Genomic DNA, 15,764 nt, shown 5'->3' with positions numbered 1-15,764 from the left:
TATCCCATTTAAATCCACATTCTCTGTTGAAGGAAATAAACCAACACAGTAAAGCTTGCTGATAGCCACACCATCTGTATTATGGCACACAATGATGGCTAGAAGTTAAAGGTTTGATATATAGGTCTATTTTTTTATTGCCAGTCCCTGCCCCTGAAGAACGTATTAAAATTTCCAGATGAGTAACCAAACAATAAATAGATGAGACAGTTGCTGTGAATATCTGATTTTTTGCATAATAATGAGATATTGCTGGATAATGCATTCTGCCATCCCCAGTTTTGTCTAAATTATCATTTTGATTGGTCAAATGCATAAGAAAGATATACCAATAAAGTCGTGTCAAGTCCTGTGTTGTAAATTGATGCAGGATGGAGGTTTCTTTAGGTTTGAGGTGAGGTGGGGGCAGGGAGAACTAGTTCTTCAGAAAGTAACTTTGGGGAGATATTTTCTTCAGCCAGTTCGTAATCAAAGGCATCTGAAATTCTCCCTTCCAGAGTCACATGCATAAACATGAGGTAGTTTGTACCTTCTAAGGCCTTGTGTGTTGTTTTTGGAATTGAAAATAAGAACCAAATTTGGAAAAGAAGGGTTGTTCTAGGATATCTGAGGTTTGTTTTGTGTGGAGCATTTTCCCCTTGATTTTGCATCCCTGAGACATAACATCAGAGTGTCCATAGAACTTTTGAATCAGAAAGACCAATCATTAGGGAACACGATGTCAGCAAATCCAAATAGCTCTTTTTCCACCTTAAAAAAAAAAGGAAGAATTTTATAAGTTCCAAATTGGGATGAAAACTAAAATTGCCTGAAGTATTTTGACTTGCAACTCCTCTTTCTTCTTGGTTATGTAACACTTGGTTTAATCTGTTTGGTAGTTCAGTCTGGATTTTGTTTTTAAACTTTTCCTTTCGCTGGGTTGAACTATCATTTTCATCTTTTCTTCTGATTTCAGTTTTCCATGGCCCAGCCTGTAAACTCCTTGAGGTAAGGAGCGACGTCTTGGCATGACTTATGTGCCCTGAGGCGCTTGCGTATACTAGGTGCTCAGAGCACAGACCCAGCACTCAGACAATCTAGGGCTGCTAAGCACGTATCATGTTTTGAATTTTTCAAAACAATAACCAAAAAGGATAGTATGGTATTTATTATAAATAAATATGGCAATGATTTATCAAGCGACAACCATGGGCCAAGCATCAGACAGACAGTAGCTCATTTATTGTGTACATCTTGGCAAAGAGGAAATTCTTACCCCTATTTTGCAGGGAAAGAAACTGGGGCTCCAAAAAGCTTGGTAGTTGGGCCAAGGTGACGCAGTCAGTAAGTGAACTTGTGTCCATCTGATTCCAAGACTCCTTTCACTAAGCCACACATTCTTCGTCATTATCATTGTTAAAATTATATTTTTCCATCCTCTTTTGTCTCCTGGTTATCCTCGTCAGCAACTGAGCTGACACACACCCCCTGACATTTGAGTGCTTTGCATGTTGGCACGTAGGTCACCCCAGCCACGAGAGCTGGGAACTGGCATCTTCAGAAATCCTATCCATCCAAGGCCCTATTGGCAAAGTTGAAGTAAGAACCTTATTGGAGTGACGGAGCTGAAGATTTCCTGGAAGTCAGAACGCTGCATTCTCAAGTAAAAGGATACTCTAGTAAAAGGAAAAATGCATGAAGGAAAAACTGGGAATTTTTTTTTAAAAGATAATAATATAGTGGGGCGGCCCAGTGGCGCAAGCGGTTAAGTGCGCACGCCCCGCTGCGGCGGCCCAGGTTCGCAGCGACGGGCCGCTTGGCAAGCCATGCTGTGGCTGCGTCCCATATAGAGTGGAGGAAGATGGGCATGGATGTTAGCCCAGGGCCAGTCTTCCTCAGCAAAAAAAGAGGAGGATTGGCAGATGTTAGCACAGGGCTGATCTCCTCACCAAAAAAAAAAAAAGGATAATAATATAGCTGTAAAGAAATCCCTAGATGCACTGGGGAAATATGATTTCGGCTAGTCTCAAAATCTGTAAAACAGACAGTGTGTTGAGTTGGGCATTGGAGGGGAGCCATTGCAACCTCAAGGGAAGAATCTTTTGTTGGATTGATTTGCTGTGATTAATTTATTACTAATTAATGACATTTTGAGGATCATCTGAGGAAAAGGATACCAAGTGTGACCTCAATCAGGGATAATGTCTTTCCTGTATTGGTCTAGTCACTATTGGAGATGACTAAAAATAACTAGGATACCCATTATTCTGAGAGATACTGTCTTATAGCTCATTGCTTTAAGCTCCGTGCATTGTATCTGTGCACAGCTTCCCCCCATCCTCCCAACCCCACATCGTCCCTCCATGAGTTCCTTGAAGACATAGATTGACTATCTTTCAGGGCTGAGCATAATATCTGACCAGAGTAAGTATATATAATTGTGGTATGATTAAAAAAAATAGATATTTTGGTTTTATCCCAGGTTCCCCGCACAGAGCTCCTAAAACCCTTAGAATTTGTTGTCTTTTATATGCTAATAAGATGACTTATGGTGGGAGGCTTTAGATAGCTTCTGAATGGGGACTGGTCACTAGAAAAACCAACCAAGTAGTTACAGGGTTAGAACTTTCAGCCCCTTTCTGGAGAGGGGAGAAGGGCTAGAGATTGAATTCAATAACCAAAGGCCAATCAATCATGCCTATGTAATAAAACCTCCATTAAAAGCTCTAAAGGATGGAGTTCGGGAGCTTCCAGGTTGGTGAACACATTGATGTGCTGAGAAGGTGGCACGCCCAGAAAGGGTATGGGAAACTCTGTGCCCTACTCCCCTCCTCCAAATACCTTGCCCTGTGCATCTCTTCCATTTGGCTGTTCCTGAGTTGTATCCTTTATAATAAACTGGTTGAGTCGTTCTAGCAAATTATCAAACATGAAGGGGGTTGCTGTGGGAACCCCTGAGTTTGCAAACAGCTAAGCAGAAGTGCAGGTAGCCTGGGGACTCCATTTGCAGCTGGTATCTAAAGTGGGGGCAGTCTTGTGGGATTAAACCCTTGATCTATGGGATCTGCCCTAACTCTGGGTAGCTAGTGTCAGGATTAAATTGAAATGTAGGACACCCAGTTGACGTTGGGTGGTTGAACTGAAGAATTGGTTGTGGTTGTTTGGAAAAGACATAACTTTTGATGTCAGAAAAAACCCACACATAATGTTTTATGAATGAATGAATAAACGAAGGAATGAAAGAATCTTTGTTACTTGGTGTGTTTTAGTCACAAGCTGACTTCAATAGTAAAGGGAGCTTCCTGGTTCAGACACTTCAAAGGTCCAGGGCAGGACCAGCATCAGGCAGTGCTCTGTAGAGTGACTCAATTATGTCCCAGAGACTGTTTCTTTCTGTCTCTCCACTCTTCTTCTGCAGTGTTAGCTGCTTCTTAAGCTAGCTTCCCTGGGTCTCCCAAGATGGCAGTCAGCAACTCCCAGCCACTTCTCATTCAGTTCCAGCAGGAAAGAATGACCGTCTTTGTGTCACTTTGTGGAAGCATTCCTATCAAAATTCTGAGAATCACTCTGATTGGACCAACTAAAGCCACATGCCCATCTCTGACCAATCACGGTGCCTGGGAATGCCTTGATTGGCTTAGTATAGGTTATTTGGTAGAAGCAGATTTCTTATTACCTCATGCATTCCCGAACTGAAGCTGGAGGTTTTGGAAAGCCGAGAATAGATGCTGGGAAGGCAAGCAGCTAATCTCCATTCCACTTGGAATGTGCTTACATGACATAACAAGTAATGTGGTTCCTAAATGTATTCATTTGTTTGTTTAATACCTAATTACAGAATATTTTAATCAGCTAATCTGTAGTAAATGTTGTGTCAGGAGAAGTCGGGCCTTACCATAAGCTAACTATGTAGTGTATTACATATTGGATCAAACCAGTGGTGTGTTTGATAGTACTTTGTAAACTACACAGCCTGTAAAAATGTATGAGGTGATCCCATGAGCAACTAGAGAAAGATAAGCATGTATAGAGTTGTGATAGACTTTTAATGTTTGATCCAAGTTCTGTAACAAGCTTTGAATAAATTTATTAATAGCCTCCAAATTCATAATCAAATGGATTATTACTTGATGAAAATCTAGACTTCATCTTGACCTTTTGCCAGATTTGTGGCTCATTTACTACTCAATAAGTGTAGGTATGAGAACAAAAACCTCACAGACCAATTGGCACAACCCCAATTAGCTCTGGGGTTGGCAAACTTTTTTCTTAGAGAGCCAGATAATAAATATTTTAGACTTTACGAGCTATGTGGTCTTTATTGCAACTTAAAACTCTGCTATAGTAACACAAAAGCAGCCACAGACAATATGTGAATGAATGAATATTTATGATGAATAAATTTTGATAAAACTTTATTTATGGGCACTGAAATTTGAATTTCCTATAATTTTCATGTGTCATGAAACATTAATCTTTTGATATTTCCAAGTTTTTAAAATGTAAAAACCATTTTTAGCTTATGGGCTGTACAAAAACAGGTGGCAGGCTGGATTTGGTTCGTGGACTGACATTTGCCAGCCCCCGTTTTAGCCCAATGCTGCAGAAACACGAGATTTATGAAGAGGAGATGAGAACGGCATTACCTGAACCAATACTTTGTGCATTCACACACAAAAAATCACCCTATTTTGGATATAGGTTCTATGAGTTTAGTCATTATTCTTTTTTGTCCCTTTCACTAAACTGATACCAACGGATGATCCAAAATTCCCAGAATTCACACTTTTACCTTTAAAGTTAAAAATATTTAAGCTTTTTTGAGGAAACATGGGAATGATTTCAGGTTATCATTGGACATCTTCATGATTAGGCTGCATCTTTGCTGGAGCTGGTGCAAGCTCCCAAGCTTAGCAGATCCTTACCCAAACTCAACATTCTCCTCCCAAAGTCACTTGCTCTCAACCATCCCTATTTCCATCAATGGAATCTCATTTCTAGTTAACCAGGCTTGAATCTTTAGAGTCATTGTATAGTGACCATTCTATAGGAACCCTGCTCAGTCTGAATGATTCTGTGTGGTTAGAACTATCAGGTTGAATTGGGTTTCTGTTACTTGCAACCCAGGGAATTCTGACTAACTGATTTGCCATTTAATTCCTTTGTTTCTTACCTCTCCTTCCCAGCACCTCTCCCTCTCACTATCTAGTTAGCCACCATGTCCTCTAATTTCTTGGAGATGTCTTTCAGATCCATCTCTTTCTCTCTAAACTATCTCACCATCACCTCCTTCTGTTTGTCAGAGTAGCCTCAATAAACATTTTTTGAAGGACAAGCTATATATTACAATGGCTGTAGAACAGATCAGCAACAGCACTGGATTTAGAGTCAAGTAGAACCTGGATTTGAATCTTATTCAGCCACTTACCAGAAAACTTATTAACTCCTCTAGGTATTAGTTTCCTGTTTGTTTAATGAGAATCACCTCATAAGGTTGATGTGAGGATTAAAGAAGAATAACATATGTGAATCAAACAGTACAGATACACAGTTGGCACTCAAGTAATGAGGATTCCTATTGGGTGAAAGGAACTGTGAGAGACCCATCTGGCATCCTTGAAGAGCATTCAGATGTCCTTTCCATGGGCCTTACTCCCTTCGATCTATCTTGCTCATCACTTCTTGCCTTCCTGCCAAGGCCATTTCAGTGTGCAGCCTCGTTGCTCATAAATCTCCTAAGGTCTCCACTAAACTCCACAGACTCTTCATTCTGGCCCCAAGAACCTTCTATCTTCTCTCTCCACCCAATCTGACTTCCCTCTGGTCTCCACCATAAGGTCTCTTTTTCCACCAAGTGACCTCTTTTCTGTCTACCAGATATGCCACCTGTAGTCCTTATGCTAGTAAACTTGAGTTTAAGCTATTTGCCTTCACCCAGTGCTAAACCCCAAATTCTCTCGAGCCCTTCCCTTCCTCCTCCTTCTCCTTCTGCTCCTCAGAACTTTCACAGAACCTGGTCTCTCACCTAGGCACACTCTCCATGTGTGTGCTCTCCTCTTCTTCCTGGAGATCAGGGCTTATCGTGTATATATGTTTAACCATTTCCCTGTTGCCCAACTCCTAGCACAGTGGAGTGCTCATGCCCAGTGTTCAGTAAGCATGGGTTGAGTAAAGGAATACAGACTTTCACAGAGCTGTTGGATTAAGTGACCCAGGATCATAAACACACTATGACTCAGGATTTAGTCTGGAAAACAGAAACCACACTAGATATTTCAAATAGATGAAATTTAATACAGAGAATCAGTTACGTGGATGTTGGTAGGCTTAGAGCACAAGAAAGAAACACTGAGAGAACATCAAGGTAGTAACTGCAGGAAGCAGCTACCACTCCTAGGACCACAGAACAGAAAGGAAGAGGTGGGAGATGGCAGAACCTAGGAGTGTGGAGAAGGGGCCCCATAGAGCTGAGACCAGACCTCAGGAGGGAGTGCTACCCAGCTGATGGTGGTGCCTCTGGAGGTCAACAGAGGGACCCCAAGGAGCTGGTGCTCAGATCTCTGCTGGCACACCTCAGGGGGCATGGTGAGGCTGGCCCTGGGAGTCCTGAAAGATGTTGCAGGCTGGAGCCCAAGCCACTGCAGGAGGGAAGCTGACAGGAACAGCAAAATCAGGAGGAAGGTTTCTTCTTCCCCCTCTCTCCTTCCAACATTCCTCTAGGACTTCCTGTTCGCAGAAACTCAAAGGATGTCAGTTGGCAATGGAGTTTGGGACATAAAATTTTCAGAACAAAGTATAGAGGGCTGAATTTGGAGCTGAGAGAGGATAGATAAATAGCCAGCTCAACATTTCTGATGTAACTCTCAATTTTCTAGAGGAAGAAAGTAAGGCTCAGAGGGTTTCAGCGATTTGCTCAATGCCCCCTCTTTGCATCGTTGATTCCATGATCTTCCCCTTAGGAATAGTGCTGTTATTTTTATTTTAGGAGGAGATAGTACCAAAACTTGATAAATTGTGAGAATATATTTCTACTTCTTGTCTCCTTTTCAGCCATTTCATGCTGATTAATGGTTTGTAGCATATGCCATATAGGACCACATATGTTGCTGTGAACAACTAGGAAAAAAAAGCTTACTGCTTTGCCAAGTTTATTGGTTCCAAAAAAGGATACTTTTATAAGGTTCAGGGAGGGTCATGTGAGTCAGCCTCCCCAACAGCATATTAATATCCAGTTACCACCAAGTTGGTGGAGACAAGTGTACCTCAGCATCACTCTGAAAAACAAGCGTAACAAATGGCAGCAGAAACCATCATAGAACCTTCTACTCCAAAGTGGTAGCAAGTTTTAATTTATTTTTTCTGTAAGATAGTTGATAAATGAAGGCAAAACAAGAACATCTCCTAACTAGATTATTTAATATCTAAAAGCATCTTCTCCCAGTTCTCCCTTTCCTGCTCCATCTGCTGAGCCCCAGGGAACATGGGCATTCACGGACACCAAACCCAGAGGACTGGCAGTCGACTGGCTGAGCTCCGCCTGGTTGGGCATTTTGAAACTCAGATGGAACCAGAACAGAAGAAGGGAGAAAGGTACAAAAAAGAACCCCGAGCTTTGCGGTAGGATCCATCATTAAAGATAGGCTGTCGTGACTCCAGGACTAAGCCTGGTCATTCAAGTAGTAGCCCCAGCACCTCTTGTAGTGGGGGGTCTTGTGCAGTGCAGAGAGGCCAGAAACATGGGGTGTAAACCCTTATGTGGCAAGTTGAACCACCACACCAGGGTGAGGTGATCAAGGAGGCTGGGTGAGCCTCACCAGCATTCTTGACCCAATCACAGACGGCAAGCACAGCTCTGTTAAGAAAAGGCTGAGGGGCTGGCCCGTGGCTTAGTGGTTAAGTGCGCGCGCTCCGCTACTGGTGGCCCGGGTTCGGATCCAGGGCAGGCACCAACACACCGCTTCTCCGGCCATGCTGAGGCCGCGTCCCACATACAGCAACTGGAAGGATGTGCAGCTATGACACACAACTACCTACTGGGGCTTTGGGGAGACAAAGGGGAAAAAAAGGAGGAGGATTGGCAATAGATGTTAGCTCAGGGCTGGTCTTCCTCAGCAAAAAGAAGAGGATTGGCATGGATGTCAGCTCAGGGCTGATCTTCCTCACAAAAAAGAAAAGAAAAGAAAAGGCTGAGAGACTACCAGCACACAGCAAACCGAGAGCCCACTACCCAAGTGTAAAAACAGACCGTGTCCTCGGGAGTCCCTTAAACTGAGGCCCATGGACAAAATGGAGGCCAGAGCTGGACAGTAAACACAAAGACACACACCCTTCTTAAAATGCGTGCTTGTAAAAATATATAAATGCCAGACTCCTGGTAAGTGGATTGAAAAAGATATGTCAGTACACAAGCACACTTTTAGAAAGTACCACTAAAGACATTTAAGCATTAAGAGAAAACATCAAATATTGACCCCTTCAATATTTGGTTCCATCAACAACAAGCAAGAGTAGTATATTTACTGAGATAGAAAGTTACATGAATCTTCCCCTCCCACCCTCGCTGCTCCCTCCCTTCCTTCTGTATTTTCCTTCTTTCTAAAAACACATTGAGGGGCCGGCACCGTGGCTTAGAGGTTAAGTGTGTGTGCCCCGCTGCTGGCGGCCCGGGTTCGGATCCCGGTGCGCACCGGCGCACTGCTTCTCCAGCCATGCTGTGGCCGCATCCCACATACAGCAACTAGAAGGATGTGCAGCTATGACATACAACTATCTACTGGGGCTTTGGGGATAAAAAAAATAAATAAATAAAATTAAAAAAAATTAAAAAATAAAATCACATTGAAAGTACAAAAATTGTACTTCCTCCCCCTTCTGATTTATGTTATGATCTGACAGAGACCGTGAGGGAAGAAAAAGGCACACAGGTTAGTCATTTTCTTCTGAGTACAAGAACACATCCCTGCTTAGATTTCATATCTGTTGCCCTTGTTCCCAAAATATTTGAGTTCCTCATGCATGGATCCAGGTTGGTTGGAAATACCTTGAGGCCCATCATTTTTTTTTGTGCGTGTGGGGGTTTCCATTGTAACATTTTTAGTATCCGATCTGAGATCAAAGATCAAATATTGCTGTGAGCTAGCATAGAGGGGTATTTTGGTCTTATTGAAGGTGGTCCTCGCACACACATGAGTTAAATAGAAGATTGTTTAAGAAGAAAATGCAATTTAGTGAATCACAACTCACAGCAAAGCTGGGAAGGGTGAGAGAAGTAACAAAAGAACAATTAGATTGGCAGCTGCAAAAATTATCTTGTGTCTGAGACAGTCGGCTTAAAGCCAGCAGAGGGGAACCCTCCTTCTCCCACTGCAGACCTCAGAGAGCTCACTAAAGCCCTTGAGTCTAGGAAATGATGGAGAAGCTGTCTTCAGTAACAAAAATATCTTTATATTAAGCCAGCTTTAACTGAGAGTCCATTGGGCATTGATACCATTTACTAGCTGGGTAATCTTGGACAAATTAGTTAAATGCCCTGTGTCTCAATGTTCCCATCTGTAAAATGGGCGTAATAAAAAGCGCCTATCTCAAAGATTGTTATTAGGATTAAATTAAATGAGTTAATATTTGTAAAGAACTTAAAACAGTACCTGGCACATGGTAAATGCTACATAGGCATTTATTAAATTTTTGAAGTGGCAGAAAAGTAGCTTGTACCATTGGTTGGTGGAGAAAAGAAGACTAAAATTGCCCCAATTTTTATGTTAACCATCTCTATGTGTCTGGCTATTTCCTCTCATATCTTCTCAGCAATCTTAATAACAGATTGTTAACATCATATGTTACAATCTGTGAAAAGGCCCACTTTAGGAGAATATGCAAAAAAGGAGCAACAATTTCCCTTGCCATAGCATCCCCTTTGCACTGCCACGTTACTTCACAGAGTTGGGAACAGAAGGGCAGACAGTGAAAATTTGGGGGTTAAAAAATAGCATGACAGGGCCGGCCTGGTGGTGTAGTGATTAAGTTCGTGTGCTTTGCTTCAGCTGCCCAGGGTTCGCAGGTTCGGATCCCAGGCACAGACCTACACACCACTCATCGAACCACACTATGGCAGGTGTCCCACATATAAAGTAGAGGAAGGTGGGCATGGATGTTAGCCCGGGGCCAGTCTTCCTCAGCAAAAAGAGGAGGACTGGCAACAGATGTTAGCTCAGGGCTAATCTTCTTCACCCAAAGAAAAAAAAAATGATGAAAAATAGAAATAGACTTTCTGTCTGCGAGTCTGTCCTGAAGAGTTTAAGACTAAATTCCTCTTAGGCAGGCCAATTTTTTTTTTTTTTTTTTTTTTTTTTTGTGAGGAATGTCAGCCCTGAGCTAACATCCGTGCTAATCTTCCTCTTTTTGCTGAGGATGACCGGCTCTGAGCTAACATCTATTGCCAATCCTTCTCCTTTTTTTTCCCCCAAAGCCCCAGTAGATAGTTGTATGTCATAGTTGCACATCCTTCTAGTTGCTGTATGTGGGACATGGCCTCAGCATGGCTGGAGAAGCGGTGCGTCGGTGCGCGCCCGGGATCCGAACCCGGGCTGCCAGTAGCAGAGTGCGCGCACTTAACCGCTAAGGCACGGAGCCGGCCCTAGGCAGGCCAATTTTTAATAGCTATTTTTACTTTACTATTTCTCTGTTATGGCCAGTAATGGTAACTTAAGTTTGCATTACACTTCAAAGCACTTTCATCTGCTTTGCTCAACTTGATCACTGAGACAAGCCTTTGAGGGGGCCCTTATTCTCATATGAGAGACGGGTACTTGTGAGCTAAGGAGACTTCCTCAGAACCATTTAGGTAGAAGGTGATCAAACTAGGACTCAAATTCAGGTCTTCTGACCAAAACATTTTCTTGAAAGATCTTGTTTGTGTAGGTGATCCTGAGTAATATTTGCAGAATTGGATTGAATCAGACTGAGTTGAATTGGCTTGAACAGAATTAGAAGGACATGTGGTCAAGATGTCCTGGGGGATCCTTTTAAAGGACCATGTTAACAGAAACATCAGATCTTCATCCAGCTTCTCTTTCTCTCAGCTTTCCTCTTTCCTTCCTCTCTGTGTTAAGTGAGCCAAGCGGAGGGTAGGCGTGATCAGCCCTGGGGTGGTTGGGTGGTTTGAGGGCTATGGAAAAGTAATTGTGAACAAGTTCCTTTGGTCCAATGATTTTTTTTCCCATTCAAAAAACATTTCTTCCAGTTCAGGAGAATTTCAACCTTAGCCACTAGCTATGGCACTTTTCCTGCTTGTTCTTTCTGGGTCTGCTCCAGGCTGCCCGGATGTTCTCCCAACTGACAAGTACCTGATCGGCACCTGTGTCGTGCCTCACACAATGTTAAACCACTCTGTTAAAAACAAATAAAATCTCAAGAGCCTGGAGTGGGAAAATCAGACATAAAAGAACCATATAAGAGAGGTCAAAACGAAATGCTACAATAAGGAGACAAAATCTGAAGCTCCGAATCTTTGCCCTTCTTTCCCATCCCCACCACAGCCTCCTGCCACATCTTCAATCTTGATAATTAGCCATCTCAAAGCAACTGAAGAGATGACATAGTCAACACCCACTGTGGGCCTGGACCCTCTAGACTTGTGGTACTTTGTCTGGAAGACTGTTTTCAGTTTCAGGATGTAGATAAAAGAATATACCAGTGGGATTCACCAAATGAGTAAAATAAAGGAAGTGGTTTACCTGGAATCTCTCAGGACCTTTCCAACTCAACATTCAGTGTCTTTATTTTTTTTTATTCTTATTTTTTGCTGGGAAAGACTTGCCCTGAGCTAACATCTGTTGCCAATCTTCCTCTCTTTTTTTTTTTCCTCCCCAAAGCCCTAGTACATAGTTGTATATTCTAGTTGTAAGTCCTTCCGGTTCTTCTATGTGAGCTAGTGCCACAGCATGGCTACTGACAGACGAGCGGTGTGGTTCTGCACCCGGGAATCAAATCCAGGCCGCAGAAGCAGAGTGCACTGAACTTTAACCACTAGGCCATCAGGGCTGGCTCAGCATTCAATGTCTTTATGATTCTAAGTTGAGGCAATATTGTTCTGGGTCCCTGGATAGAAGGCAGATAGAAATGGGGAAATCAAAGCCGAAATCCTAAATTAACTTACATTATTGAATTTGCAGGGAGCTGTTAGAGAATTCCACATGCCAGCACTAATGTATTTTACATCATTGGAAACAGTGTTTTGTTAGGTATGAAAGATGTTCACCGAAACAATCTTTGTATTAGCAAAAACAAACAAAACTTAAAAACATTCAAAATACCCCAATTAGGCATTTGGTATGCCACTCAGCATACTATACAACCATTAAAATCTATGGTTATGAAAACTGTGTATTCCCATGTTATGAAAACATGGGAAATTCTTATGATATAATGCTGGATAAAAGCAAGATATAGAAATGTAAGTAGTATACTGATTATAATTATGGAAAATATTGAAAGGAGAAGTGGATTATTTTAAAACATGCATAGGAAAAATAGAGAAAAAACATTTCTATAAAATAGTTGTAGTATTTTTACAGTAAAGACTAAATTTCTAAATGAAATAGAACAGAACAAAACCGTATATTTAGAAATCAATATAAATCTCTCCATAAACTCCACCATTTCTCAACACAGTGAAATTCCAAGTAATTATTTTATATACTTTATTCAGCATCTGTCATTGTAAGAATTGGATCATGTTTGGCTACATAGCAAAGAATAATTAGCAATATAATTAATCAAATTGCTGTTCATATTTTTATGTCAGTTAATCATTTTCTTGTTTTATGGGAGGGGCTCTCCTTTTATTAAAGCCAGTAGCATCCACAAGTAAATTTAAATATATTTCACATGTTTTAATTGTATAATCTTCGTATCACAGCTGAAACATACAGTCGATACTCTCATATACTGACACCTGGCACAAAGGCATAGTGTTTTTACCTAAGCTAAACTAACAGGACTATTTTCAGAACTCCCATCCATTCAGTCAATTGTTCCTCTGTGTTGGGGACAGGAATCACTGCATATACACGATCTGGAATAATCTGATGTTCATAAAATTTCATCCTTGCCTGTTCTTCCTGCCTTCTCCCTATCCACCAACACACACTGTTAGCATCTTCCAGGCAGTCACAGAAATATTTGATTCAGTCTAGCTAATCCGTTGAACATGGAAAGGCTGGGTAGTCATTTGTCAGTTTTTCTCTGATATGAAATCACACCAGGAATCTTGAGACAGACCATTATTTCAGTTTTGGGTTTTTGGTTTTGTAGCTGACATAAATAGCATGGCACCCAGGGTGATGGGGAACTTTTCAGTGATCATTTTATTGTTATACATAGACCTTCAGTCTATCAAACATATGTAAATAAATAAAATATGTGTTGGTATTTCCAAGTGAGCCAGACATTTGCAGCTCTCTGTTTCACTGTAGCAAGTCTGGTGGGGGAGTACAGATGCTAGGAATTTTCCTGTTGTGTGAAACCAGTCTTGGCTGTAATGTCTCTCCAAGGAGTTGCTCTAATTAATGCAAAACACTCTAGATACTATTTAATAAATACTAAGCTTCCTCTAAGTGGCACAAAATTAAGATCCTTTATTGAATGGTTTCTCTATATGCTACTCTGTGCTAGAATCATTGGACCAATACATTCTATTTCAGGAAGGAGAGGAGAAAAATCTATAGCAAAAACAGAGTTTGGAAACAATTATTTCTGCAAACCAACAACTCTTTCTGTACTCTATACCTTAGTAAACCCAGTCAACAGGGAACACTCTGGGGAAGAAATTAACTGAGTAAATAAAAATATACAGGCTGCAAAGCATGAATCAGAATTACAATGTCTCCAAACAACAGATACTTAAAGAATGCTTTTTATCTGTGAGCTTAATCTGCTCTAATTAATGCTCCGAGTTTGTTCCTTCAAAAGCTTGCCACTGGTTTGACACTAGTTATTTGCAGACACAGGCAAAAGGAGGCTGCCTCCAAAGAAGAACCCTTTGTCCATTTTTCTTGAAAATTTCTGGAAGGAAAATCTTCTAAGGAAGGTTTCATTTAGCCAACTACCATTTTTCATGGATAATTTCTGATTCGTTCATTATTAGTTCCGGTGAGTTTGATAGCTTATGGTTACAAAACAACCAACTATTTCTTCAGTATTTTTTTGTGTGTCTCTAGGTCTGAGCCACCTCCCATCCTCAACTCCAGATACTAATCCCACAAATTAAATGAAGAATAGTGTCAAATATGACCTTACAAATCTTGACACTAAAATCAAAAGTGTTCAAGGTTTTGGTGTAGCTGGAAAAAGTACCAGGCAAAATTTTAAAATACAATAGAAAACCCTCTATATACTTTCTACTTCAGATCAGATCTCAATTAGACTTCAATTTGAGAAAAACTGATCCATTCCTCTGCAATTATACCTCGAAAGCTGAGGAGTCTGCTTCTTTATTTTTCCCTGTTCTGTCCCAGAAGCGGCTCCAAAGTCACTGCAAGCTTTCTAAGATGCTGACACATAAAAATCTATAAAGTTCACCAAAACAAAAATGTTAACCATTGAAGACATAGGAGAGAAGTATCGTCACAAATTATCTCAATTACCACTGACATGTGGCTTGTTGTTTTCCCCCTGAGAATGGGAAATGAAAATGTAAGAAGATTCTGACTTGGAAATTCTAACCAAAGAGTAATTCCTGTCCTGATTTTACATTACAAGTTTACCATCACGGTGCTCAGATGGGGTAGCTATCAGAAACTGGGGTGTGTGTGTGTGTTTGTGAGAGAGAGAGCGAGCAACAGAGCAGGTGAGGTTGAAAGCTCCACTTTCACGTCTGTTGTGACACCTATGACTGGATATTGGTTGAAACAAGAAAACTGGATGACCCAAATGTAATTCTGGTCATTGAAAACAAGCTGTTGATGTAATCCATGCCAAGCAAGGAGGTAAGAGACTTGGAGGTGCGTGTGATATAATGATGTTTATGTTGATATAGATAAAGATTTGTTTGTCAGAGTTATTATCTCAGACCTGGGTGTTAGTTGATCATCCAGAGCTCCTTGGGAATCCTGAGGCCCACATTGCCACCCCCACTCACTTTCTTCCCCTCCCCCCTTTTTTCAGAAGCCAGAGGATGCCTGCTGCATCTTGCACTGTAGTGCAAACAGATCCCCGCAAAGAGAGAGGAAGATAAAATGAATTTAAATTCCAAAGGGGTTCCAGTGCCCGTTTCCTAGTCCCCGAGTCAGCAATGTGTTTGTGAAAATTCAGCCTTTTTGTCTCCCAGTAAAAAGGAGCTAAATCTACATCGGTGGCCCAGTCTCGGGTTGCTATTCTTTGCATTTTCTATTCGAGTGAATGAGAGTGAATGAAGTGGCCGGGACCCTTCATTTGATCTACTCAATTGCATAAAGTGACAGAATTCTAATATATTTGTTTAATGCTCTTCAATGGGCTTTCACTTTTTTGCTTGCAAATGAAGCATCCGTGGGCAAAGTTTCGTCCCCCTTTAACACCGGGACATATTTCATAACTCAGGCCGTGGTTTGAAGTGATCTTGAGAGGAGTTTTACACTCAAAAAGTGGAAAATAAAGAAACAGATGTGAAGTTATTGTAAATTCCTAGAGTGGGCTCTGGGGCTATTGTGTCCCCACGGCGGGCGGTCCAGGGGCTGTGCCTTTCATGCTGTAATTGAAACATATTAATTAGATAATTTGTTGTTAGTTTAAACGAAACAAATGCATCC

Source organism: Diceros bicornis, chromosome 5, assembly GCF_020826845.1.
Source record: "Diceros bicornis minor isolate mBicDic1 chromosome 5, mDicBic1.mat.cur, whole genome shotgun sequence".
In the NCBI taxonomy this organism is placed as follows: Eukaryota; Metazoa; Chordata; class Mammalia; order Perissodactyla; family Rhinocerotidae; genus Diceros; species Diceros bicornis.
This window is presented reverse-complemented; position numbering follows the sequence as displayed.